The following is a 24,563-nucleotide window of genomic DNA, read 5'->3' as shown; positions in this document are numbered from 1 at the left end:
TCATTACCATTCACTATGAAAAAAGTTTTTCCTCAATCCCCCTGCATATCTTGCCCAAGACCTTACATCTCTGTCCCCTAGTCCATGTACTCAAGTCTATCTACAGTTAACTAATGAGCACAGCTTTTTCTTTATCTATCTTCTCTAAAGCTGTCATAGTCTTGTACACCTCATCTCTTGAGTAGCCTGTGCCACCTGAGGGAAGAAAAATGGTTAAAAAATAAGACTAGCAAGTGGTCCAGGTGGTCATTTGGATCTCCCTGTCATTCTCTGCACCAAATATTTAATTTCTAATTGATGCAATGGTTTCTCCCTTAATCCATGTGGCAAACAATTGTATGCTTTATCAATACTTCATCTAATGAAATTCAACTATTTCTCTTCTCACTCTCTGGGTGACAATTTTAAATTAATGACCCTTGTTAGAGGAAATTAATTCTTTTTCCTTTCAAAACCTTTAATAATCTTAAAAACCTCAGATAAATCTCCTAGCCATCTTTGCTTCAGTGGATATAGCTAAAATGCACTTACTTTAATATTACTGTGTCCTTTCTATGACTTCTATATACTTACCACTGCCTAGCAACTCATATCGTCCATTTCTCGTGGATGAGATTAAAAGCTAAACTCTTGCATGCACCCAAATTAATACATAAAAAGTGAAGCACTCCTGCACCTGCGGCATTTCCACCACCGCTGACGCAGTCACTGAAAACTGTTCTGTGGCATAAAGTGAATAGATTTCTCTAGCATTAATTGTTTTGCTTCTGGTCAGTCACTTTACATCATTACAACAGGCAACCAGTGGCAGAAAAGATAGGATTTTTTATGGCTTCCTAATTTTTGCTGTGAAATAGTCTTAGACCCAAATGTATGCACAAGAACTTATGGTATAGTTAGTAAGCAAGATGTCCGTTACGCAATTTTCCCATGAAGAACATGGCATGGTGGCACAGTGGTTAGCTCTGCTATCTCACAGCACCACGGACCCAGGTTCGATTCCTGGCTTGGGTCACTGTCTGTGTGGCGTTTGCGCATTCCCCCTGTGCCTGCATGGGTTTCCTCCGAGTGCTCTAATTTCCTCCCATAGTCCAAATGTTGTGCAGGTTAGGTGAATTGGCCATGCTCATTTCTTCCTCAGTGTACCTGAATAGGCACTGGAATATTGAGGAGCAGTGGAGGATCTTTAAGGAGATCTTTCTTGGTGCTCAACGGAAATTTATTCCAATGGTCAAAAAGGATAGTAGGAGGAGAGATAATAAGCCGTGGATAACGAAGGAGGTGAAGGAAAGTGTTAAACTAAAAGCGGAGGAATTTAGAGTAGCTAAGAGTAGTGGGCGAGAAGAGGATTGGGAGAGGTTTAAATGTCAACAAAGATTGACAAAGAAGTTGATAAGGAAGGGTAGGAGAAACTATGAAGCTGGGCTAGCGCTTAATATAAAAAAGGATAGCAAGAGTTTTTATAAATATATAAAAAGGAAGAGGCTGGCTAGGGTGAATGTTGGTCCTTTAGAGGATGAGAAAGGGGACCTAGTGGTAGGGGATGGGGATATGGCTAAGGTATTGAATAACTTTTTTGTTTCTGTCTTCACGGAGGAGGACGTGAATAATTTGCCGGGTGTTAGCGATGGAAAGGTGGTAGGACTGGAGGGTCTTAATGACATTACTGTTACTAGAAAGGCGGTGCTCGACAGACTGGAGGGGCTGATTGTGGACAAGTCCCCAGGACCGGATGGAATGCATCCGAGGGTTCTGAAAGAAGTGGCGGAGGTGATAGTGGATGCCTTGGTGGTTATTTTCCAAACGTCGCTGGATTCCGGGGAAGTGCCGGATGATTGGAAAACGGCTAATGTTACGCCGTTGTTTAAGAAGGGTGCCAGGCAAAAGGCGGGGAATTATAGGTCGGTTAGTTTAACGTCTGTGGTAGGTAAATGTTAGAATCTGTCATTAAGGAGGAAATTGCGAGGCATCTTGAAGGGAATTGCTTGATAGAGCAGACGCAGCACGGTTTCATTAAAGGGAAGTCGTGTCTGACAAATTTACTGGAGTTCTATGAGGATGTGTCTAGGGCGGTGGATAGAGGAGAGCCGGTGGATGTGGTCTTTCTAGATTTTCAGAAGGCGTTTGACAAAGTGCCTCACAAGAGGTTATTGCAGAAGGTCAAGGGACATGGAGTTGGGGGTAGGGTGTTAGCGTGGATAGAGGATTGGTTGTCAAATAGGAGGCAGAGAGTGGGGGTCAACGGGTGCTATTCGGATTGGCGGATGGTGATTAGTGGAGTGCCCCAGGGGTCAGTGCTGGGGCCTCAGCTTTTTACCATTTATATAGATGATCTGGAGGAGGGAACCGAGTGTAGAGTGTCGAAATTTGCTGATGACACCAAGATTGGTGGAACGGCAAATTGTGCGGAGGGTGTGGAGAGTCTGCAGAAGGATCTAGATAGGCTGGGCGAATGGGCCAGGAAATGGCAAATGGAATTTAATGTTGGCAAGTGTGAGGTGGTCCACTTTGGTAGGAAGAATGGTAGGAAGGACTATTACTTACGGGGCGAAAAACTGCAGCAGGCGATGGTGCAGAGGGACCTCGGGGTCCTTGTGCATGAGTCGCAAAAACCCAGCTTGCAGGTGCAGCAGGTGGTCGGGAAGGCGAATGGGATGCTGGCCTTCATAGCGAAGGGGATTGAATATAAAAGTAGGGAGGTCTTGCTGCAGCTGTGTAGGGCATTGGTGAGGCCGCAACTGGAGTACTGTGTGCATTTTTGGGCGCCGCACCTGCGCAAAGATATTTTGGCCTTGGAGGGAGTGCAGAGGAGGTTTACTAGGCTGATACCGGACTTGAGGGGGTTGAGCTATGAGGAGAGGCTGAATAAACTGGGCTTGTACTCGTTAGAGTTTAGAAGAATGAGAGGAGATCTCATTGAGACGTATAAGATGATGAATGGGATGGATAGGATAGAGGTGGAAAGACTCTTCCCGCTCAAAAAAGACAATAGGACTACGGGGCACAGCCTCAAGATAAAAGGGGGGCGGTTTAGAACGGAGTTGAGGAGGAACTTCTTCACTCAAAGTGTGGTGAATCTCTGGAATTCTCTGCCCGTTGAAGTGGTGGAGGCTGCCTCGCTAAATATTTTTAAGACGCGGGTTGATGGGTTTTTGATAGGAGAGGGGATTAAGGGTTACGGGGAGAGGGCGGGAAAGTGGAACTGAGCAGCGACAGATCAGCCATGATCTTATTGAATGGCGGGGCAGGCTCGAAGGGCTGGATGGCCTACTCCTGCTCCTATTTCTTATGTTCTTATGTTCTTATGTTCTAATATGGTGACTAGGGGATTTTCACAATAACTCCTTGCAGTGTGAATGTAAGCCTGCTTGCGACACTAATAAAAAAAAAATTAAAAACATGAAATTTCCAGGCTCAATCATTACTCTGCTAAATTAACCTTTCTCAAAGGTTAACCCACATGGTCAAGTGAAAGGAGAATGAACGGGTTCCTCATTCTGCTGGCTATCCTGAGATCCTTGCTGTTTGTGCTTCAGTAAAGACATTGAATAAGGGCAAGATTGTGAGCACTACTGTAATGGCCTTCATAATCAAACAGCCTGCCAGCACCCATTGCTTGAAGAATGACCACTTTGTTGAGTTACTAGAATGTTGCTGTCAGCCACAGGGCATTGTCCTAACTCATGTCAGTGCCCTTTGAGACCTGTAATGTTTGGTCAATATATCACTGTTCCATTTATTGCACCTAGTTTTGGTGTTAAGCATTCCCGGGTCAGGTACTGCACAGATTAGATGTTCAAGAAAACCTCCCTCTACTCAGTCAATTGGTCAACTTTGATTGAACATTGTCTGTTAATCAATCATAGTTGCTACATGAATGTTATATATTAGAATTTCTTTTTTCCCCAATGTGCTTTGTGAAAGTAACACAGCCATGAAGAATTTAAACAAGTTCAACTGAAATACCTGTTTGGATGTATGAGCTGTCCAAAGTCGAAAAGGTACCTCGTTTGGACCCAGATTTGTACTGAGTTAGTTAAACTCAGTGTGTATAGAAGTACAAGTGCAACAATTACCTCATTACCTCTGCATTGGAGAGTAGAGGTCAGTTAAGGCCTCCATTATTGGCAGCTGGCCTATGACTGCAATTGATCGTTCATTTGAGTGGCTGTTCAATACAAAATAAATCTCGGCTGTACTGTCTCCCATGGTGGAATTGCCTAGCTGACAATCATTGTTCCAGTTTCCAGTTTGAGTAATGGCTGCTTGGGTGACATACTGGTGGGTGACGTGGAACCATTCTTTGGCAAGGAGCCAACCACTTTTGGAGAAGGAAAAGATTCTTTAAAGATCTTTTAGCACTTCTTGCTATGGCCATGTAAGGAGTTTTAGGTGGATGTTCTAGTGGGGCTATAGTACAAGATGAGATCATTATGAAATAATATTTACAATTCCAGTGGGAGGTTGGCCTTAAAACTCTCTGGGGAACTACATGTAGTATATAGCTCCCGATAACAGCTCATTCCATTTTCTGCAGTGTGAACTTATGGATTTTAGCCATTATGGTTCCAAATGTACTGTGTTAACCAAAAGGTTGAATTGTGTGCAGTTGCATGCTCTCCTGGGAGCATGAGAGAAATGCTAATGTTTCTTTTCCCACAGAAAGTTTATCCAGAAACAATACAGAATAAAAGAAGATAGATTAAGAAAATGTCAAGAGGGTCAACGCTGAATTTTGCAGTCAGGCTCCAACTGATCCTGTTTGACCTTATGTTTGGTGAGTTGATGTTAAGACTGGTGGTGTTAGTGTTGGGGAATGCCATATTATTCCTCATTTGATGGCCAGTGTCACCAGGTTAGATGTAGTAGAGACATTCCATTGTTGAAGAAAATGTTTGAAATGCATCGTAAATAATTTAATACCTAAAAGAGCACTGTTGTAGTATTGGACCAGTAATCCAGCAGAGGCAATAAATTCCTTGTCCGTCCAAAGGCTGAGCCACAGCAAAATTCTATGATTGTTTCATATGGAGAGGCACAGCGTCAGGCCTTGAATTTGTCTCAGTCGGAATGGAGTTTGAAACCTGGTGTTAATCTGACCCACATGCTAGCTGCCTAAACTAAACCAATCCCCACAATAAATTCTGAAATTGAATTCAATACGCCTGGTAATATGTGAACTAGCACATGAATGAGCTGCTGGATTGTTGTTGAGAATCTAACTGGTTCATTAAAAGCCCCTGGGGGAAGGGAATCCGCCCTTCCTACCTCCAATTCTATGTGGCTGAAATTCAATTCCTTTCTGAACTAATCACTCAATTGTAAAAGCAATTGTTCTAAGAAGGGTTGTCAGTATTTGCGCTTTCTTCATCTCAGTGTCAATAAATCTTGTTCTTATTTGTCACTTGCATGTTCATTGTACAAAATGTCGCCCCCCACCCCCCACAATTCCCAAGTACAAAGTTTTCCACAGTATAAATATAATGGATTTTAACCATAATGGTTACAGCCTATTGTATCAGCCAAAAGACTGAATTCTGTAAAGTTGCCCCTTAACTCACTGCAATACAGAGCTGCTCAGACTAACAACTCAAATAGTTCTGTCCATTTCAACAACAGAGATGTGTAGTGGGGTGAAATCCTCTGCAAGGGTTTCTGGTACTTAAATCCAACATCCTATTTTTTATTATTTTCTTCTCTTCCCTTCCTCCTAAATATGTTAACTGTTTGCTTCAGGATTTGGTTCAACTTGAGTCAGTTGTATCAATCCAATTGTATCTCAAGTGCCTTTTGTTCATGTGTGAGCTTCGACGGGAAATGTTGACAGACTACGAGCCACCACAGCATGATCTTATGCTTGTTTAACATTCACATGCACTCTTCCGTGCCCGCAACATCTATTATTATTTTCCTGCAGTTTAACTGAGTGTTAACCTTTTCCATTCAACACCCCCCTGCATTACATTAATGACTAGAATCCAATGCAACATTCATAAGTGCAACCACAATTGCAACCTGAGGACCCCAGATTTTTGGCAATACTCTAACTCTACGGGTTGCTGTTACATGATGACCAGAATCCTGGGGGTCAAAGTAATCCAAATAGCTGGGTTTCAGGTACTTCTCTAGAAAAGATAGTCAGGTGTGAATCAAACTGCATGCTGATTTACTGCTACTTGCCATGTATTATCAATTACACCTCCTGGACCTCTTTTATCCTTTCCCTAGTTAGTTCAATGCCACTCATTGAGTCAATATACCTCTATATTTTGCTGATATCCATATTACATTTCAACTAATGTATGTCTTCTTGGGAGCATTAACTTATATTCATATCAAGAAGATGAACGGCCAGTAGTGCTGTATCAACTTAACATTTATACATGATTATCAAAGCTTCATTCAGTTCCTCTGCCAGTGGAATTGTGATAACTTGGCCACAGAAAGGTATTCAAATGCATTGTGATATTCAATCTTCTTTATCCATAAAAATATCAAAATACAAATAGCATTGGGGATTTTCACAGTAACTTAATTGCAGTGTTAATATAAGCCTACTTGTGATACTAATAAATAAACTGGAAAAAAAGGACTCAGAACTGGAGGCAGCTAGTTACACAGGTCCTTGTGGTAAGATTAAACCTGTGACAAGTTGCGCTATTGATACTCCACTTGTGCGTGCTCTCACCCACCAAAGACATCAGTATATACATTCAAATAGGAAGATGCTTACTAGGATGTTCTATATCAGGGATCCTCTGCTTGGCATTATTGCCTGGAACACGTAATTTTAATTCAAAAGATGAAATGTAGAACTAAAATGAAAAGAAAGAGCTTGAACGTCTGAAGTGTCTTATCACACCTCCCAGGATGCCCCGAAGCGTTTCACGTGCAATGGATTACTTTTGAAATACTGTTGCTATGTGGTTCACAGTTGAACCAGGATTGCTGGAGCTTTCAATTGCAGTAGTGTGTGTTAAATCTGTGACTTCTGGTGCCAAACACACTTTCTTCTAATCTTTTATGTGCCACTAGAGGAAAATTTGTGAAAGGCCTGATGTTGTTGCTGAGTAACACAAAGAGACAAGAAAAATCTAAGGGTGTATTACTGTGCCTTAATCCATTGCTTACATGATCAGCAGTGTAGCACTTTAATTTCCCACTACAGTTGCCATTGTGGCCTTTAAATTGATGCCAATTGATGAACAATTCTGTGCCGATTGATGTCAGCCACAACACATTCTGCCTGGGAATGCTCACATTCACGTTTCGTAAGTGGAAGAGTAAACTCTAATCCACTGAGCACCTCCAAGCCACTGTGATATCCGTCCAACTCATTTCACGCAGGAATCTTTCATGAAACAGATATAAGTTTGAACTCAGACACTCCTGGTCATCAGTATCCCTATCAAAGCTCAAAGCATCATAAAATATAAACAAGGTTTTCATTTGAATTAAGATGCTTAATGAAATGGGATAATTCTTATGTTGAAGTGATTGCTACACAATTATCAATCCACATTAGGTGCATTGGCAAATGTACTATTACAGTGAGTGCCAATTCAACTACCCTCTGCTGCACTGATGAAACTATTCAACCAATTCACTGATGAACTTCCACGCTTGCTGGTTAATATTAGCAGTTTTAAAATGTTGGCATTAACAATGTTACCTTGTGCTAATTTTGCTTTTTTTTTTGCTTGCATGGAGTTGAACAGAGAAAAAGCACCATTTTCTAAATTTCTTTGTATTTCGTGCAATAAAAGTGGTGATATATTTGAGCCTATGATCCTTCTTGATAAACGCAAAATACTGCAGATGCTGGAATCTGAAACAAAAACAGAAAAATGCTGGAAAATCTCAGCAGGTCTGACAGCTCTGACGAAGGGTCATCCCAACTCAAAACGTTGGCGTTATTCTCTCTCTCTATAGATGCTGTCAGACCTGCTGAGATTTTCCAGTGTTTTCTGTTCCTGTAACATCCTTCTTCGTTTACTTGCCAGGTAGGTGTGCGTATCCCCCATTTATCCACAACCTGGAGTTCTCCCTCCTGATTCTGTGTGTGGACATTCAGTTAACCTCTTTTCTATCTGTCCCCAGAGCTTGAGACCTTGCCCACACTCTTTGGCGCAGATCTTGGGGCCCGTCCACCGTGGGTATAAATCCCATTTATGGCCGCCAACTCTCACAAGAGGGCCATAACAGGATTTGCGCTGGCGAGATTTCAGTTTGAGATCGTCCCTGCTGACAATGTAATTGGGTTCATGGCCAGAAAGGGTGTGGACCTAATTTCCAGTCATGAGATTGGTCATGAGATTTAAATCTCATTATACAGATTAATGTTGTTGCTTCTTGGATCTTCCGATGTTCCCAACGCCTCCCCATGTGATGTCATGCCAGCAGGAATCATAGAATGCTACAGTGCAAAAGGAGGCCATTCAGCCCATCCAGTCCCTATCCCCATAACCCCATGTTTTTACTTTAGTTAGGCCCCCTGATAATAAGGGGCAATTTAGCATGGCCAATCCACCTAGACTGCACATCTTTGGACAATGGGCACACAGTGGTAAGTTTAACACCCAGGTCATGAGGGATAGGGCACTGCCTCCTGCCACACTGGCAGTGCCAATGTGTCAGAGTTAACAATGCTAATGGGGCTGGCCCTCTACGTAGCCCCATTGTAGAGACTCCCTTATGTTGGGGGAGTGGCGGGGGAGGGGGGGTGGTTTGTGCCAGCATTGGGGATGGAGGACAGAGACAATGCAAGGATACACCACTGCTGGCAGAGGAGGTGGATGGCTCACCTGGTGTGGGGACTGGCCCCCGATTCTTAAGTGGTGGGCGGGGGAGGTGGGGTTGTCCCTTGGCATGGGAGGGTTGGGGATGTTCTCCATGTCTACTGGGATCCTAATGTTTCTGAGGGGTGCAGTCTGGATGTCCAATGGGGGCAGGGGGAGCGAGGGAGGAGCAGAAGTGGGGCTTTTAACTTTACTCTGAGAATTAGGGTGGTCTTTAAAAATGCCTGCCCTGATCCCCAGTGAGCTCAGCTGCAACCCCCTCCGCGCCCTCCCTCCCACTTGCCCCAGCTGGCTGGGTAACCCTCAGCAGCACTTCGAAATTGCACAAAGTGCTGTTTGATCAGGCTAGAAAAGGCAGCTGTGAAACCAACCAGTTTCAAACAGCTTTGCTTGCCTGACCCAGCACTGGATGTAATTTTGGGAAAATTCCACCTATTATCTAAAGCCCACAAACATACATGAAGAAAGGACCACTATAGTGAGGAAATAGAAGAGTTTCCAGATCCCGTGGCAACCAGCTCAGCAGGAAATACTGCAAACACACAGCTGGTGGGTTCAACGTTTGAAAAGCAAAAAGACTGGTTAAGGATTCTGATGTGAATCTTTCACTGGAACTCATTGACAAAATCTGAGACAGCAATTTATTCTGATCTGGCACGCATTCTCTGAAAGGGTAATGGAAACACATTCAATTATAATTATAAAAAGGGAACTGAAAATCATACTTGAAAAGGATGCATTTCTTGCTCTGAGGAGTAATGGGGAGAATGCAACTAATGGGATAGCTCCTTTAAGGAACTGGCACAGGGATAATAGGCCCAACAGCCTCCTTTTATGATTCTAAAACTATCTGCACTTTCTCTGTTCAGGTGCTGACTGACCATCGGCTTCTCATAGAATCCCTACAGTGCAGAAGGAGGCCATCTGGCCCATCGAGCCTTCACTGACAACAATCCCATCCAGGTCCTATCCCTGTAACCTGCTAGTCCCCCTGACACTAAGGGACAATTTCGCATGGCCAATCCATCTAACCCGCTCATGTTTTGAGTGTGGGAGAAAACCAAAGCACCCAGAGGAAACTCATACAGGCATGGGGAGAATGTGCAAACTCCACAAGGACAGTCACCCAAGGCTGGAGTTGAACCTGGGTCTGTGGCATGGTGAGGCAGTAGCATTAACCACTGTGCCACCATGCCATCCACATGAGTTCTGATATGCAGGATGAGAAAATCATCGTTAAAGTACTCTGTGCTTTATTTTGAGATTCTTTATCAGTTTAATTTATGTTGTGCTGGACTAAACTATATGAATGGTAACCTATGAAGGAGAAACTGATTCTGAATTTAAACAGTCAGGCAAAAGGAAATACTGCAAGTACATTCATCAGTTACACATCCATGTACAAGAGATCCTAAAACGAAATAAATAGTTACTTATTAATGCAATCAGGTTGGTTGAGTGGTTTCTGTACCCAGTTACTTGAAGGTTAAAGTAAATATTTGGACCCGTCACGCTTTCTAACTATTCAAAATGCAGGAGTACTAAACTATTGGAGTTGACAACCTTTGCATAGGACATTAAATTCACCCTCAGGTAGCCATATAAATAAAAGTGAGTTTTATTTGTTTCCTGGCCAACATTTATCTCTCAACCAATGTCACTTAAAAAACATTATATCCCAAAAAGGATGGTTGATGTTTAGAACTCTGTGCACACACACAAGGTGTGGTAGAAGTTCGGAGCTACTTTCTGTAAACACCAATTGATACTAGATCAGTTTGAAATTTTAAATCTGAGTTTGATAGGTGTTTGTTATCCAAAAGATATTAAGAGATACAGGGTGAAGATGGAGGTATGGAGTTAAGGCGCAGAATAACTTTCATCTCATTGAAGAATTCTCTTTCAAGATGAATTCTCATCTCATTCAAGAATTCTAGCAAGGCTAACTAGCCCACTACTCTTTTTGTATTCTATTTGTGGGGCAGTCTTATGTACAAGTAAAACGCTGCATTATAGGTGGCAGCACTTTGATCATAAGGCACAATATAAATGCAAGTTGGTTCTTTTCTCCTTTGACCATTTTTCCACTGTAAGGTAGGAACAGAGTCATATTTTTAAAGCAATAGGTATTTACACCAGTTTAATACGAGGCTCTGAAATGAGCACAGGAACGTTGGAGCACAAAGAACAAAAAACAGTACAGTACAGGAATAGGCCCTTCGGCGCACCAAGTCTGAGTCAACACAAACGCCCCTCTAATCTAATGTTTCCTTGCCTCTATATGGTCCATATCCTCTATTCCCTGTCTATTCATGTATCTCTCCAGATGTCTCTTAAACATTGTTATAGAATCTGTTCCCACTACCTTCTCTTGCTGCAAGTTCCAGGCATTCACAATCATCTGTGTGAAAAATTTGCCTCTTACATCTCTTTTAAACTTTCCCCCTCTCACTTTCAACCTATGTCCCTGCATAATTGACCCTTCAACCCTGGGAAAAAAACTCTGACTACCCACTCTATCCAAGTCTGTCATAATCTTGAAAATCTCTATCAGGTCTCCCCTCATCCTCCAACACTCCAATGAAAACAATCCAAGTTTGTTCAAATTTTCTTCACAGTCCATATCCTCCACACCAGGCAACATCTTGATAACTCTCTCCTGCACCCTTTCCAATGCATCATCATCCTTCCAGTAGTATGGTGACCAGATTTGTACACAATACCCCAAATGCGGTCTAACCAAAGTCTTATACAGTTGCAACATGATTTTCTGATTCCTATACTCAACGACCCAACCTATGTAGACCAGCATGCCATATGCCTTCTTGACCACCTTGTCCACCTGAGTTGCCACCTTCAGGGAACTGTGGATCTGCATGCCTAGATCCCCCTGTATGCTAATATTTCTAAGGGCTCTACCATTTGCTGTAAACTTTCCTTTTGCAATAGACCTTCCAAATCACATCACCTCACATTTGTCTGGGTTAAATTCCATCTGCCATCTTTCAGCCCAGGTCGCCAGCCAATTTATATCCTGCTGTATCCTCTGACACTCCTTCTCACTATCCGCTATTCCCCCAATTTTTGAATCATCTGCAAATTTACTAATCAGACCATCTACAATTTCCTCCAAATCATTTATATACAACAGAGACCCCAGCAATGATCCTTGTGGAACACCACTTGTCACAGAACTCCAGTTAGAAAATTACCCTTCCACTGCTACTCCCTGCTTTCTATGCCCAAGCCAATTTTGTATCCATCTTACCAGCTCACCTCAGATCCCATATGACTTTACCTTCTGTATGAGCCCGCCATGAGGAACCTTATTGAAGGCTTTACTAAAGTCCATGTAGACAACATCCACTGCCCTGCCCTAGTCAATTTTTCTTATCACTTTTTCAAATAACTCAATCAAGTTTGTGAAACACGACGTCCCCATCACAAAACCATGAAGCCTATAATAAGCCTATTCTCTTCCAGATGTGAGTAGATTCTGTCCCTTAGAATCTTCTCCAATAATTTTCCCACCACTGATGTAAGGCTCATACGTGGGAAGGCGATGCCTAATGATTTTATCTCTAGACTATTAATCCAGGAACTCAGCTAACATTCTGGAGACCCAGGTTTGAATCCTGCATGGCAGATATTGAAATTTGAATTCAATTAAAAAAGAAACTGTAATTAAGTCTCCACTGATTCCACAAAACAATTGTCCTAAAAACCCATCTGGTTCACTAATGTCCTTTAGGGAAGGAAATCTGTCATCCTTACCCAGCCTGGCCGACATGTGTCTCCAGAGCCACAGAAATGTGGTTGACTCTCAATTGCCCTTGGGCAACTAGGGATGGGCAATAAATGTTGGCCAGCCAACGATGCCCAGGTCCCACGAATAAATAAAAATAAAAGATCTGTAATTTCCTGGACTGTTTCTTCTGCCCTTCTTAAACAGAGGAACAATGTCAGCTACTCTCCAATCCTCTAATACCTCACCCGTGGCTAAAAAGGATACAAAGATTTTGGCCAAGGCCTCAGCAAATTCTTCCCTCGCCTCTCACAGTATTCTGGGATGGACTCTAAATGGCCCTGGGGACTTGTCCCCCTTAATGTTTTTCAAAACCCCCAATACCTCCATCCTTTTTATCTCAACATGTCCTAGAATGTCAAGATCTTCCTTTCTGCACTCACTATCCACCAAATCCTTCCCCTTTGTGAATAGTGATGCAAAGTACTTGTTAAGCACCTCACTCATCTGGATCCACACACAAATTCCCTCCACTGTCCTTGAGTGGACCTACCCTTTCCTTAGCTACCCTCTTCCTCTCTGTATATTCATAAAAAGCCTTGGCATGCTTCTTAATCTTGCCTGCCAAGGACAATTCATGGCCCCTTGCCCTCCTAAATCCCTGCTTAAGGTCTTTCCTGCTTTTCTGGAATTCCTCAAGAGCCTTATCCATTTTTAATTTCTTGAAATTTATGTATGCCTCCTTCTTTTTCACTAAGCTGTCTTGTTATGCAGGGTTTCCAAATCATTCCACCTTTATCCTTCATTTTTACATGTTTGTCCTGAATTGTGAGCAATTTGAATATTCTGCCTAGTCTACATCCCCTAGCTCCTGCCTGTTAGTGTCAGAGTTACCCTTCCCCCATGACTTGATCCCATTCTGATTTTCTAGGAAAATTCTCTTTAGGAATGGATCCTAGCAATGTCCTTATAACTGATGTCAGGCTGACTGGCTTGTAAGTTTCCTGCTTTCCGTCTTTTTCCTTTTGTGAATGAAGGTGTTAAATTAGCTGTTTTCCAATCCACTGAGACCCTTCCAGAATCTAAGGAATTTTGGACGATTAAAGCCTCCGCTTCTTCTGCAGCCACTTCTTTCAAGATTAAAATGATGATCAGCTCAGCTTTCAAGTTGGTTCCCTGGAGATTAAACCAAGTAAGCAATGTAAACTTGTTTCAGTATTAAAGAATAAGCTTGCAAATGAGTGTGCTGAGAAATCCCTGATTCCAGATATTCAGTGAGGGCTCCCTGTCGAAAGACTTCCACTTTGACTTTCAACACTAGGGCATAAGTTCAGGACTGAAGTGTACACTGACTGTTTTGGATTAGAAGGCTGCTTGGAAAGCCCCCAAGCCCAGACTCAGCAGCTTAGGATATAGGAGCATAGTTTATTTCAGTTCAAGAAAGATATATTTTCTTAGGCACAGACAAGTGGTGCCAGTTTAATGCCAGTTTCTAACTTCTAAGCTAACTGTGGAAACCTTCCTCTGCGCAGGCGTTGATGTTATCTTATCTAGTTTCGAAGTCCATAATCATGGTTGCCACCATGGAGCAATAGATGAGGCTATGTTGCATTGTCAGAAGTGCCATTCTTTGGATGAAATGGTAAAGTGACAGCACAGCCATGTGTTTAGTCAAAAGTTAAAGGTAAACAGGACAACTGTGGACCTATATTGCAGAACAGCACAGAAGGAGTTTAAAGAAGAAAGTTTATTTATTATCATCACAAGTACGCTTATATCAACTAGCAAAGAAGTTACTGTGAAAATCCCCCAGTAATCACACTCCGGCACCTGTTGGGTACACTCAGGGAGAATTTAGTATGGCCGATGCACCTAACCAGCGCATCTTTTGGTCTGTAGGAGGAAACACATGCAAACATGGGGAGAACATGCTGACTCCACACAGACAGTGACCCAAGTTGGAAATGAACCTGGGTCCTCGGTGCTGTGAGGCAACAAAGCTAATCACTGTGCCACCTCTGGAGGCCATTCAGCCCATCATATCTCTGCCACTCCTTGAATAAACAATTTACCAAGTGTCACTCCCCTATTTTTCCCTTGTAGCTCTGCATATTCTTCCTTTTCAGATAATCCAATGATGAGATTAAATGTACTTGGATCGCTTTTTTCACCAAACTATCAACCTAGTTTGTTTAATTGTACCATGTTGTAACCATTAATTTTTTTAAAAGTTACAGGGAATGATGATAATATCACATTCTAATTATGCGATTCCCCAATCGGTAAATAGGCACATGCTTTGCTTAGCATGATGCTGGAGTATAAAAATCCAGTTTCAGTCTTAGGTCTGTCCTTAATGTTAATTGGATGTCAATTATGTTTAATCATATGAAGATGGAGGGCATTCATTGGGGTTTCACTTGAGTACAAATAGACACTTACTGGAACTGTGGGTGGTTGAGTTAAAAACTATGTGTTACGGGCAGGGTTAGGAGAGAACTGAAACCCTTGTACCTTGTCCCTTGCTGTCCCTGCATATTTCTTAGAATCCCTACTGTGCAGAAACGGGCCATCTGGCCCATCAACTCTGCACTGACCACAATCCCACCAAGGCCCCACCCCCATAACCCTTCACATTTACTCACTAATCCCTCTAACTTAAGCATCTCAAGACACTAAGGGGCAACTTTAGCATGGCCAATCAACCTAATCCGTGCATCCTTGGACTGTGGAAGGAAGCCGGACCACCCGGAGGAAACCCATGCAGACACGAGGATAATGTGCAAACTCCACACAGACAGTGACCCAAGCCAGGAATCGATCCCAGATCCACAGAGCTGTGAAGCAGCTGTGCTAACCACTTTGCTACCCTTAAGCTAGAGTGTGGTATTAGTCATGGTGTGTGGTCAATTTAAAAAAAAGCACAAAGCTTTTGTAAATGTAATTATTAAATATTATTATTGTAAAATTGTTTGCACTTTCACCCTGAAAGTCTAATGACCCCATTACTCTCACGGACATACACGAGGAAGGTACAGTTAAAGAGAATAGGGCTCTTTAAAAGTTGCAAACAAAAGAATAGCTCATAGTTCACAGGTTTGGCATTTGTAGGAAAGACAGTCATTGCAGGCCCTGTGAGAGGGGAGTTTAGGTGGTTTCTGAAGTATCAGCAGAAGTGGTCTCAGGATGTACTAACTTATTCTTTCATGAGATGTGGACATTGTGTCAAAGCCAGTATCCCTAATTACCCTTGAACTGAATGACTTGCTGGACCATTTCAGAGGGCAGTGAAGAGAAACGATTCCCCAAAAAGTGCTGAATTGGTGGGAAAACTGTTCTAGATCATGACCGTTTTGTCAGTTCAATTTCCCACCTGAATCTCCGCACTCTGTGCATTGCAGAGGTCCGAATCGTGAATTTCATTAAAAATCCAGGGGTGGGGGTTGGGCGGGGGTGAGCGGGTGGGGGTGGGGGCGGGTGGAGGGGTTGGCGGAGACTATTCGTGCTGGAGTCTGACAGTTCTGGAACTTTGTGCACGCGCAGTGGCCCTGATCTGTCAATCTCCACATTTGCTGGCCAGCTTAATCGCTGGCTAGTCCGGGACCTCTGCGGTGCCGCTCCTCCACCCCCACCATGGCCCAATTGTGGCCCCCACAATGACCTCTGCCCCTGGGGCCAAACCACCAACCCGGGAGGCATGCCCCCTCCCCCCCCCCCACACCCCGGCAGACCTCCCCACCCCCACACACCTCCCCCCCCCCCCCGACCACCAGCCCACCCCAATCGCTGCCCTCCCTCCATCCCAGACTGATTCCCATGCAAAGTGGCAGCAGGACCTCCACCCCTACTGATTGCCCCAGGCCACGCCCACAATAGGCCCCACCCTCTTGGCACTGTCCAATGCTCAATGGACAGTGCCAAGGTTCCCCCTGGACTTGAAGTACTCCTGGCGGGGTGGGAGATTCAGTTGGGACTAGTAAATTCCCAATAATGTTATTTAAAATACATCTAAAACATATTAAAAAAAATTCAAATAATTTACCACGCGTTCCCGGCGCATGCGCAAATCCCGGAAAAAGGGCGGCGACGTATATCGGCCACACTGACCTGCTAGAAAAGCTACGGGTCGTGATCGGAGAATTGTGGCTGTCGTTTCTTCTTACCAGCGTCAGCTTTACAAGTGACCTTGGAATAGAAATCAGGCAGGGATACTTATAAGATATAATGGCGTGCAGGTTTAAAGGGTGAGGGTCTATTGCTTTTTCTACTGCAAATGTCCAGCAGCTGCTGTTATGAATACTGCTTGAGTCTCTCTCCTGGTCTTGAGATGAGTATAATTTGTTATCTGTAGACAGTTTCAGTCTCATGATCAATTTCTATTGTGCACAAAATGGGTTGGAGCCAGAGATTGATACACACTAAGGGAATGATTGATAATCCAGCAACGTAGCAGCAGCAATTAATTCACTGGAGATTTTACTCCGTATTCTATCCTTACAGCTCTGACAGGTCTGGTAGTCATTGTTTGTTCGATCTCTTCCATTGAACTGATAAAGATGGTCCATTTGCATCTGAGAAACTCATTTGCATTTAAGAACTTTCCAGAGGCAATTTCTTTTGATTTGATTTATTGTTGTCACATGCATTGGGAAACAGTGTAAAAGTTTCTCATGTGCTATACAGACAAAGCATACCATTCATAGAGTACATAGGGGAAAAGGAAAGCAGAGGGTGCAGAATGTAGTGTTACAGCCATTGGGTGTAGAGAAAGATCAATTTAATATTAGGTAAGTCTTTTCAAAGGTCTGACGGCAGCAGGGAAGAAGCTGTTCTTGAGTCGATTGGTACGTGATCTCAGAATTTTGTATCTTTTCCCGAAAAAGGTGGAAGAGAGAACGTGTGGGGTGTGTGGGATCTTTAATTATGCTGGCTGCTTTTCTGAGGCAGTGGGAAATGTACACAGAATCAATGGATGGGAAGCTGGTTTGCATGATGGATTGGGCTACATTCACGACCTTTTGTAGTTTCTTGCGGTCTTGGGCAGAGCAGGAGCCATACCAAGGATCCTGAGGGGGCTTGACAGGGTTGATGCTGAGTGGATGCTTCCCCCTGTGGGAGATTCTAGACCAGGGGTCACATTTTAAAAATGAGGAGTCTCACATTTAAGACTGAGCTAAGGGGAATTGTCTTTTTCTCAGAGGGTCGTGAGTCTGCCCAGAAAGCAGTGAAGCCAGGTTATTAAATATTTTCAAGGCTGAGTTAGAATTTTGATCAGCATGGGTTATGGATGGGACAGACAGGAATGTGGAGTTGAGGCCATGATCTTATTGAATGGTAGAGCAGGCTCGAGGGACCAAATGGCCTACTCCCGCTCCTAATGTTTGTGTTCTTGTAGCCGGACATTGCTGAACCAAGAGTCTAGAACTTTTAGCTGGGAGATAGAAAAAGCTGAAGGAAAGTTAAATCATGCCATTACAATATTGTGATGAATTGCTGATAATTGCAACATTATCCATTGCTCAATGAAGATCAAAGAGAGTTAGAACGTTGGTAGCCTCCAGAAGGTCATTCATCCCACTTTCTAAACATTAAGAATATATTATGGAAATTTCCATGTTTAAAATCCTTTTTTTAATGAACTCTATATAATGTTTCACTAGGTACAGTTTATGTACTTGGGCACATCGTAAATCAAGACATAGTTACATTCAATGGTAATTTGGGTGTGTACCTGTCACATATGAACAGAATGTACAGTTTGGATTTCCTGGGGCAATAAAGATATTTGGCCACATTTTCAGCCTATCTGCGTGTTTAGCGTGGAGAAGCATCAAAGTTTCTTTTCTACCTTAGATGCTATGCAGATGAAAATTAACTCAGATGGTGATGCAAACTGATTGATATTTTTCATTTGCCGTCCAATATTCAGCTCCCAATTACGATGATATTGAATATCAGGCAGAGAAAATAACCAGCGACAGAGGGAATATCACGAGTTTCACCAACCGAGACGAATTTCATCAGCTATGGATGTCTATCAGGAAATGAAGAAACCAAGAAAGGTAGATTGGGCTTGAGGGACCCGATGTTTTCCTTTGGTTCCTGAGTTTTATTTCTTTTTTGAATTTAAAATGTTCATCAAGCTGAGGTAGAATAACAAACTCCTGTTTTAACCCAGCCACCCAAGAGTTAATATGGCACGTTAATGAGGGCTTTGCACCCAACTTTTACACATGTACCATAGAAAGCATTCTTTCTAGTTGTATCACAGCTTGGTATGGCTCCTGTTCTGTCCAAGACCACAAAAAAAACTACAAAGAATCATGAATGCAGCCCAGTCCATCAGGCAAACCAGCCTCCCATCCATTGACCCGTCTACACTTCCCACTTGGAAAAGCAGCCAGCATAATCAAGGGCCCCATGCACTCCAAACATTCTCTCTTCTACCTTCTTCTGTCAGGAAAAAGATACAAAAGTCTGAGATCACGTACCGACCGACTCAAGAGCAGCTTCTTCCCTGCTGCCATCAGACTTTTGAATGATCTACCATATATAATAGGATGTTGATCTTTCTCTACACCCTAGCTATGATTGTAATTCCACATTCTGTACCATCTCTTTTCCTTCTCACCCATGTACACTATGAACTTTGTCTGGAAAGTGCTCAAGAAACAATACTTTCATTGTATTCGAAAGCATGTGACAATAATAAATCAAATTAATGCACTACCCTCCAATGTAATCTCAGCTCATTAAAAGTATTGTTCAGGTGGGTAGCCCATTCCCAGGCTGATGACATCTTTTAATGCTTAAAAGATGTCATCAGCACTGCAAGGTGAATTTAATTAGGCAATTTAGGAGATTTGCAAGGCAACAAAGTCAGGAGCCAGTTTAGTGACCAGAAGAAGCCATGATAATTCAGTATTTCCATGAGGATATCTTGTGGGATATGAAGAACAGGAGTGCTACTCTGGATCCTGCAAGGAACCCTTGTGTCTCCCTCGTCAGAGGTTTCTCTGTCCCTCCCAGTAATGGTACCTGTTTGGAAAAAAACACCTTCCCCTGTACCAACTTTATTCCAGTAGACCCCTCTCCTCACTTTGGAGCACAGCTCTCTACAAATTGCTCACCTTCGTATAATTCTGTCAACTTTGAATGGAAGACAGTTCAGAAAGAAGTCAAATGGCTCAGACCTCATGCTGAATTCACTGAGGGAATTTCCTGTCCATCCCTCGTTAAAATCAGACATATTCAATTTTACATCACAGTGGTAGGCCATGCAGCCCTCCCTGCTGTACAGGGATAACTTTTTAACCTGTCATCGTGGATTGGCAATCCATTAGGGGAAGCACCCAATTTTGTAAGAGTGATGTGAAATTAAAACTGAGTGCTTTTTGTAACCCTACATAATGTTGGACCTTCATATATTTATTCACTTCCCTTTTTGAAGTAGTGGCACAGTAGTTAGCACTGCTGCCTCACAGTGCCAGGGACATGGGTTCAATTCTGGCCTCGGGTGACTGTGTAGAGTTTGCACATTCTCCCCATGTCTGCAAGGGTTTCATCTAGGTGCTCAGGTCTCCTCCCATAGTCCAAAGATGTGCAAGTTAGGGTGATTGGGCATGCTAAATTGCCCCTTTTGTGTCAGGGGAATTACGAGGGTAAATATATGGGTTTACTGGAATAGAACGTGGGTGGGATTGTTATCAGTGCAGGTTCAATAGGCCAAATGGCCGCCTTTTGCACTGTAGAATCTATAATTCTATATATTTAAGTGGTTGCATGATTGCGTTCAGAGCAGGTCACAAGACTTGATTGTGACATCATCAGGGTCGTCCACAGGCTCCTGCCTGAGTCTCATTTTTTCTCCTGTATAGTCAACATCTTCTACAATAAACCTGTTGATGTTCTTTTGAATCTGTGCTTGCAAACCATGTCTTGTTCTACCTATGTAAAACGTACAACCTCTAACATAGTTAGAACATTACAAAAAGAAAATTTGTGACGAGTCGAGAATATTGAGAAAAGATCCTCAGTGAAAAAAAAACACATTGTGGTTCCTCACACTTTGAATATTCAAAGACTGGAGAAAATCAACAACAGGATTAAAGATTGCAGTGTTAGTGTAGGAAGACCAATTAAGAAAAGAAAAAAGGAAAAAAAAAAATTGCGTTTATTACCAAGGAAAAAAAGGTCAGTTGATGCCTCTAGGCTGCAGGGTGTTGCAATGTGTAGTGGCAGTGCGGGAGACTCACTAAAGCAGTTGAAAAAGGGTGGAAGCTCTCTTTGGGTCTTAGAAGAGAGTGTCTGAGAAGGGAAATTCCAGGCAACCTCTAGCACATTTGAAAAGAAGGAATGCTCTGTTGTACAGTTTGGGGCTTTTTGAAAAAAAAATACATCAAGTCAACGGTTTCCAGGCTGAAAAAGGGAGTATTGGGAAGATGGTAAAACAATTTACAGAGCAATCTTGAGTCACTGTTGCCTAGGAGAGGAGTGACAAGACAATTCGATACCATGGGTCCTTTCAATGAGAAAAATGGATCATGGAGTTCCTCAGCAGAGCATTTTCAGTTTTTTGTGCAGGCAAATAAAATTGCAAATGAGCTGTTTATACCAGCTTTTCACAGCATAGCAGGAGGTAAAACCTTCAATTTGCTTTGGAGCTTGGTTCATTCAGTAAAGCCAGGAACTAAAACTACAATGACTTGACATAGACCCTTGAAGCACATAACTCTCCAAAGCCAGGGACATGGGTTCAATTCCGGCCTTGGGTGACTGTGTGGAGTTTGCACATTCTCCCCATGTCTGAGAAGGTTTCATCTAGGTGTTCAGGTTTCCTCCCACAGTCCAAAGATGTGCGAGTTAGGTTGATTGGGCATGCTACATTGCCCCTTTTGTGTCAGGAGAATTAGGAGGGTTTACCGGGATAGGACCTGGGTGGAAGAGTTATTGTACCAACACATGGAGGACATCCAGATGAAGGCATTAGCACATAATTATTTTTGGTGGCCAGGTTGGGATATTCAGATTAAAGAAAATGGGGACAGGTTTAATCCTGCGCACGAATAAGAAAAATTTCCACTGTTATCTCCTTTACACACTTGGGAGTGGCCTAAAATGCCATAGCAATGATTACATGTAGATATTGCTGGCCCACTTGAGGGTTACATGTTTTTAATCATAATTGATGCACATTCAAAGTGGCCAGAACTTATTATCATGAGATCTACTATATCTGAACAAACCATTGAAAATCTTCACAAAACGTTTGCAAGGTTTGGTAAATGAACAAATTGCCAATGAAAATGGTTCACAGTTTACTTCACAAGAGTTTGAGAATTACCTCAAAGTAAATGATATTTAGCATATAAAATCCACATCTTATCATCCATTAACCAATGGATTTGCTGAAAATTTTGTACAATCCTTGAAACCTTCTATTAAAGCTTCAAAAGAGCAAGTCTCATTATCACTTCATGTGAACAGCTTTTTTGGCATCTTATAGAAACACTATTCATACGACTACCCAAAGTTCACCTGCATTACTACGCATAAAGAGAAATTTGAGAAGTACATTTGATTTGTTATTATCTCCAGAAACTTCAGAGATAGCGGAGCATTAGCAACAATCTCAAGTTGCTGGACAAGAAGTGAGGGCAAAACAATACTGATTTCAACAAGGAGATTGATTGTTAGTGTTGTAATTATTCCAAGAGTGAGAAATGGGTATCAGCCACAGTTTTAACAAAAACAGGTCCAATTTTTTCCATGGTTCAAATTGAAGGTGAACAAGTTGGGTGACTCTCTGCTGACCAACTGATGTCATCTCAAAATGCTTTCTCTGAATTATCTCTCAAAGTACCAATTTCTTTAGTCCCTAGTGTTGTGATACTACTACGGGAGACTTAATTGAATCTGAATTGCCTGATAATTATGTCTTAGTTATTATTACCACTTGAGAATGATGCAGAATTATTAAGAGAGATGGAGAAAATTAACGTCCTGGATCTGTCATGATCTCATTGAATTGTGGAACAGGCTTGAGGGACCAAATGGACTATTCCTGTTCCTGTGGATATTGCAGAAAAAGTTGGGAAAGCTTAGCAGACCCAGATATTTGCCAGTTTCATTTAAATTTAGGGCAATCAGTTTAACCTGAATTTATTAAGAATGAAAGCACCACTCTGACCATTCCTTCCTACTTGACGTTTGCCAAAAACATTTTGAGAATGTGGAGGTTTTTATTTTGCGTTCCCAGAAGTAAACTTATCCCATCCAGTTTTAATAATTGCATTTCTCAGCAGTGGGCGTCACTCAGTCTTGTTGCCAAGTGGGTAGCTACAGAACGTTCACTTTTGAAGAGAACTTTTCTCTTCCTCCTCGCTATTGTACTTAACATCAACCACAACTAAAAATAGGATTGCTTACGCAGTAGCTTTGAGTATTTTGTTTCCTCTAAGTATGAATATTTTAGATTAAAATATTTCAAATTTTAACAACACTCTAGTCCTTAGCAGAGTTGTGCATCTTAGATATGAATTGCAGACAGTGAAACTTTACAAAGAGACTGCAACAGTCAGTCCATGAATTTGGTGAATATAAGTCACGTTTTTCTGAGTAAAAATTATTGTTTTCAAAATAGAAAATAATTTGAATTCCTCCTCAAAAATAAAGAAGTCAAAACTAGCACCTTGTCTCTAGGGAGAAGGACGCTACAAAAGAGGAGAAAATCTTGGGCAATCACAAGCAAAGGGTATTTTTTAAGTTGAATATACTAATCCAAGGCACCTGGTTATGTCATCTTCCATATGGTTAGTAGTGATCTTAACAATTTTCTTAATTGCAAGTTTCTTTTTTAACTTTAAACCATCTTAACAAAGCAAGAAGCAGCTCCAAAAAGGGAAAGCTTAAAACATTCCAATGTTGCCCACAAACAGCAACAACAATTTGCATTTAGAAAGCAACGTTAATGTAGAGAAACAGCCCAAGGAAATCCACTGGAGCCTTACCAATCCATATCAAGAGTTTTTGGGTGGAAGCGACATTTTTCCAGCAGCTGGAGTGGTGTGTTTTCATGCCTTGTCATGTTCTTCAGAGCTAATTAGATATTCTTCGATGTGGAACTCGCTGATCTTGACAAACTAATTTACTGGTGCCAAACATGCTTCCAGTCACGTACTCCAAGGACAGGCACTAATCAATCACTGTCTTTTTGGTCTGGATTACTGAGAATCATGCCTCTGTCTGGAGGTTGTAATTCTCTCAGGAGCACGACACACAGCAATCTGTGTTCAATCACTGTCTGTTCAAGGCATAGCAACAGCCACTGTCCAATCAATTCCCCTGTTTGTTCCGTGGTTGCACATGCCGTTTTTTGCTACTCCCACAGTCCTTTGCCTGATACAGAGTTAGCTCTGTGGTCCAGGAGCATGTTTGAGCTGCCCCCAGATCAATGCGTGTGATATGATGTCCATGCCCTGTGGACAACATTCTGGGCATGGCTGAGAGTGGATTGCCACGTAATCCACCTTCCTGGACTATGACCAGATAAGCAATGTAAAGTGAATGCTTCCGTAGTTTGCAAGCCTCCCATTCTGGCCCCAAGATGTAATTCTGATAGAGACTCCCTCCCAATTCAGGCATGTAAGATGCTCCCCCCTCCACCCCACATTACCCCAGCCATGTGTGTGAGTCCTACTATTCCCTCAACAGTACAGGCCTCGCCCTGCAGTGCCTTGTCATGCCTCTGGCCGCTGACCCTGTACCAAAGCTGGAGCCTCGCCTTACAGCTCTTTACCACTGGTGTGTTAGTCAGAGCCTTGCCCGTTAACCCTTTGAAGGCAAAATGGTGTTGGTAGGGAAGCCTTGTGCTGAATCTGAGGTTCCGCGGCTGTTGTATGATGTAAGGTGACGAGCGAACAAACCTCAAAGCCCTGAGGTAAGTGCATTTTGCCAGGTGAATGACACTTATTTACCATTGTGAGCCCCCTTTGCCTTTTTAAAGGACATCATGCTCTCAG

General features: G+C 42.5%; 1 protein-coding gene across 5 annotated transcripts in view; it reads left to right on the top strand.

The window, feature by feature from the left end:
- zfat (zinc finger and AT hook domain containing) overlaps window positions 1–24,563 on the top strand; it is a 213,970-nt gene that overhangs the window by 55,715 nt on the left and 133,692 nt on the right. Inside the window, exons 1-4 of one of the 5 annotated variants that reach the window (XM_080194575.1) lie at window positions 3,779–4,001; window positions 4,663–4,777; window positions 13,581–13,735; window positions 18,473–18,605. The gene's annotated coding sequence lies outside the window, so the exon portion shown is untranslated. Of the gene's footprint in view, window positions 1–3,778; window positions 4,002–4,662; window positions 4,778–13,580; window positions 13,736–18,472; window positions 18,606–24,563 lie in introns of those variants that run through there. The other 4 variants (XM_080194576.1, XM_080194573.1, XM_080194577.1 and 1 more) reach the window with 4 other exon arrangements.

The sequence above is a fragment of the Carcharhinus amblyrhynchos genome, chromosome 8 (genome assembly GCF_965287045.1).
Source record: "Carcharhinus amblyrhynchos chromosome 8, sCarAmb.v2.hapA, whole genome shotgun sequence".
NCBI lineage: Eukaryota > Metazoa > Chordata > Chondrichthyes > Carcharhiniformes > Carcharhinidae > Carcharhinus > Carcharhinus amblyrhynchos.
This window is presented reverse-complemented; position numbering and strand designations above follow the sequence as displayed.